Genomic DNA, 4715 nt, shown 5'->3' with positions numbered 1-4715 from the left:
ATGGCGCACCACCTAGCGGTGCGCCATAAGTAACTTTTTTTTGATAGCAATGGCGCACCACCCAGCTGTGCGCCATAAGTAACTTTTTTTTGGATAGCAATGGCGCACCACCCAGCGGTGCACCATTAGTAATTTTTTTATTATTATTATTTTTTGTTGCATCTAATAATTTTTTAGAAAATGAATATGAATATGAAATAGTAATGATTTTTTATAAAAACAGTAATAATTTTTTATAAAAACAGTAATAATTTTTTATAAAATATCATCAAATTTGTTATTTGAAAATATTTATGAATATGAAAAACATCATCAAATTTGTTATTTGAAAATATCATCAAATTTGTTTTTTGGATTTTTAATTGCATTCATTTGTGAATTGGTAAAACATTTATGAATATGAAAAAATATCATCAAATTTGAAAAAATATTCATGAATTCAAAATGTCCCATGAAATTTAAAAATATTCATGAGTTCAAAAAATATTAACAAATTCAATACTTTTTGTGAGTTAGAAATTCAATACCATAATAAACATAAATAAATATTCATGAGGACTAGAACAGAAGAAATATCATTTCAATATGTCGAATTACAATCGAGAAATGAAGACTACGATTTAAATACAATCGATCTTAGCTAGCTATCTTTTCACAATCTTCTTGCCCTTCTTTTTCGCAAATGGAGTTCTTCTGTTGAATGGACGTCCTTTAGGTAGGGTGGTCCTGCTTCTTCTTGTGGTGTATGGCACTTCATCGTTGTCGTCATGTTCCATCTTCGGGTCGCCGTACTTGTCGAAGTCTTGCTCATCGGTGACTCCATCCATTCCGATGATCTTCCTTTTGCCTCTCCTCACGACAACACGACTGGGCTTTGACGGGTCGGTAATGAAGAAGCATTGGTCCACTTGGGAAGCCAGTACCCATGGCTCATTTTTTACGGTGACGTTTGCGCCCGCGGTCTTGGATTTGGCTTCGGGTATAACCATGGTGGTGAAATACCGGTCTCCTTTTATGACGCTCTTGGCCCATCTGACACGGAACATCGGGACCTTCTCTCCAGCGTAGCTCAGCTCCCAGATCTCCTCGATCCTTCCGTAGTATCTGTCCTTGTCGTTACCGGTGTAGGATTCCATCGTTACCCTGGAGTTATGATAACCATCGCTCTTCATGTCCTTGGCCTCGGTGTAGAATGTGTAGCCGTTGATATCGTACGCCTCATAGGTCATCAGGTTGTGCTCGGCGCCCTGTGACAAGGCGAATATGAGTTGTTCTTCCGTGGAAGAATCCTCATGTAAAGGGTACGACAGAAGCTTCTGCTTGAACCAACGCGTGAAACATGAGTTGTGCTCTTTGAGTATATCTCCGTCCGTCCTCTGTTGGCCTCGGTCATTGTACGTCTTCTTAATAAAGGTTTTGTGCTCTACCACCCAAGGATCGACCACGTCTATGTGTTGTAGCGCGACTAGGTTTGCTCTTTCAAAGTCGGCGAGTCGACCCTCGAAGTCGACATGCATTTCGCGGCGACCCTCACGGTGACCCCATCCAGCGAGCCTGCCGAGGTGCCTGTTGACGGGCAGACCAACGGGGTTCTCGATGCCTAGATAATTCGTGCAGTAGGAGATGCACTCTTCGGTCAGAAAGCCCCTGGCTATGCTTCCCTCTGGACGTGACATGTTGCGAACGTATCCTTTGATGACACCATTCATCCTTTCGAACGGCATCATGCTGTGCAGGAACGTCGGCCCGAGTTGGATGATATCGTCCACGATATGGACCAGCAGATGCACCATAATGTCGAAGAATGCGGGCGGGAAGTACATCTCAAGCTCGCATAGTATCACCACGATCTCTTCCTGTAGCCTTCTGAGTTGCCTCACGCCAACAGACTTCCGAGAGATGACGTCGAAAAAGTTGCATAGGCCAAATAGCATTTCACGGACGTGCGCGTCCATGATCCCACGGATTGCAACAGGAAGTATCTGCGTCATCAACATGTGACAGTCGTGAGACTTCATCCCGCTGAACTTCTGCTTCGCTGAGTCTAGGTATCTGCTTATCTTCCCCGCATAACCGTAAGGAAGTTTTACTCCTACGAGGCAGGTGAAAAACTGCTCGATCTCCTCCTGACTTAGAGTGAAGCACGCGGGAGGGTAGTCATTTCCGGTCTTCTTGGCCTTTTTGCCTTTGCGACGACTTTCCGTGTCCTGCTTCGCCTCATCATCATCATCATCATTAGCGTGAAGCTCCTCCCTGATGCCCATTGATTTCAAGTCTGCCCTTGCTTTCGGCCCATCTTTGGTCCTCTCTGGCATGTTGAGCAAGGTACCAAGCAGACTCTCGCACACGTTCTTCGTGATATGCATGACATCAAGGCTGTGAGGCACACGAAGGATCTTCCAGTACGGCAAGTCCCAGAAAACAGACCTCGTTTTCCATACCTTCAGCAGCGGCTCTGGCGCCTTTCGCTTCTTTCCCGGCAGTGGGTAATCTTTCCAATTTTTCAACAGCTCGTCTATTTCCTCGCCGCTCCTCGTACGCGGGCATCTTCGGGGTTCGGTTTCACCATCGAACAGATCCTAGCGTTTTCTCCATGGGTCATCATCGCGAAGCCACCTTCGATGTCCCATGAACACGGTTTTCAAAGACCCGGGATCTCTATCTAGCTGGCGATACGTTGTGTCATCCATGCACCTGACGCATCCAGAAAATCCGTGGACCACCTGCCCCGCGAGATATCCGTAACTGAGATAGTCGTGCACCGTCGTGAGCAGTGCGGCTCTCATAGGGAAATATTCTTTCTCTGCGGCGTCCCGCGTATTGGCTGGCGTTTTCCACAACGTGTCTAGCTCCTCTTTCAGCAGCCCCAGATACAGATTGATGTCGTTCCCTGGTTGTTTCGGCCCTTCAATTAGCATACTCATGTGAATGTACTTCCTCTTCATGCACAACCAGGGGAAGGTTGTACATCCACACAAACACAGGCCAGGTGCTATGTGTGCTTCTCTGGCTGCCAAACGGATTGACTCCATCGGTGCTCGCGCCCAGCACGATGTTCCTTGGATCGTCCCCCAATTCTGGGTGTTCGAAGTTCAACTCTTGCCACTGGCTCACATCCTTAGGGTGACTCAGCATCTTGTCTTTTTTATTTATCTCCGGATCATTTCCGTCATCTTCTCGCTTCTTCTCCTCCCTATCCACGTGCCAACGCAGGAGCTTTGCTAGCTTAGGGTCCGCGAAATACTGCTGTAGACGAGGAGTGATCGAAAAGTACCACACCACTTTTCGAGGAGCTTTCTTCCTCTTCTTGTATCGAGTGACGCCGCACACCGGACATATGGTAGACTCCGCGTGCTCGTCCCGATAAATGATGCAATTGTTCATGCACACATGGTATTTCACGTGCGGTAAATCCAGAGGACACACGATTTTCTTCGCCTCCTCGAAACTGGTCGGGCACTTGTTCCCCTTGGGAAGACGTTCGTGCCAGAATGACATGTTCTCGTCGAAGCATGCGTCGGTCATTTTGTGTTTTACCTTCATCTCCAGAGCCATGAGCGTTACTTTCAGGCGGGTATCCTCGGGCCTGCATCCTTCATACAATGGAGTAACCGCGTCTATCTCCAGTTGATCCAGCTTGGCTTTCTCTCGGGCGGCAGCTCTTGCGTTATCCGTCTGCTTGAGAAGCAGCTCTTGAATATGAGGGTCCTGCACCCAGCCCATTGATGGTCCATCGTCGTCTGCTCTAGCATCTTCATCTTCATGATCATGCCCTTCGTCTTGATCTTCCTCATCATCATATCCGACATCTTCTACATGATGACTGTGTACTGGATCACCGTCGTGATCATGTCCTAGAGATTCTTCGTCTTCTCGCCCGCCCTCGCCGCGGTGGTTGTCTTGCTGCCCTTCCTCATTTCTTGCCCCGCCCCCATGGATGACTTCATAGTCATCTTCATCACCTTGCCACCGATAGCCATCCATGAAACCACGCAAGAGCAGGTGGTCCCGCACCTGCCCGGAATCCGGGTCCGCAATAAGGCTCTTCAGCTTGCATCTTCGACACGGACATCTTATCTCCGTCTCGTTCTTTTGAAGCATCTCGGCCTTCGCGGAGCTCAAAAACCTATTCACGATGCCTTCGGTCATCGTGCGGACCATGGTCGCCTGCGGGGTAGAGGAAAACGATATTTTAGAACCAAGAAAAATTTTGGGATGACTTTGCCTAAAAATAGGACCAAAAAGAATGCATAGTGCCAAATTCTCGCCGAAACGGAGATGAATCAACATTCCGGAAAAATATTGGCAACTATCGCATTTCAAATACCGGTACCTGCAAACACAAACATATATGCAACACCACAGACATACGTAGATCTAGCTAGGCCATAAAAAGTGCATGTGCACATTGTTGTAGAGAGAAAAAAATAGATCTACAACATAAAGAAAGCTTTCCCCTTACTTACCTATCAAAAAAAGGTAATTTAACCACTTAATTTGGGTGAATCTATGGTGCAAATGAGGTGAGGAGGAGGAGGCAGCCGAGACAAGTTTGGAGGAGGAGGTGGAGAGAATGAAGTGGGGAAAGTGAGTGTGGTAGGTGGCTGTCCAAAATATCTAGCTGGTCTCAGGTTACTAATGGCGCACCACCTAAAAATGCGCCATTAGTACACCTGGTTACTAATGGCGCACCAGTTAGGGGTGCGCCATTACTA

This window comes from Triticum aestivum, chromosome 5D (assembly GCF_018294505.1).
Source record: "Triticum aestivum cultivar Chinese Spring chromosome 5D, IWGSC CS RefSeq v2.1, whole genome shotgun sequence".
Taxonomy (NCBI): Eukaryota; Viridiplantae; Streptophyta; class Magnoliopsida; order Poales; family Poaceae; genus Triticum; species Triticum aestivum.
Note: the sequence above shows the minus strand (reverse complement) of the source record.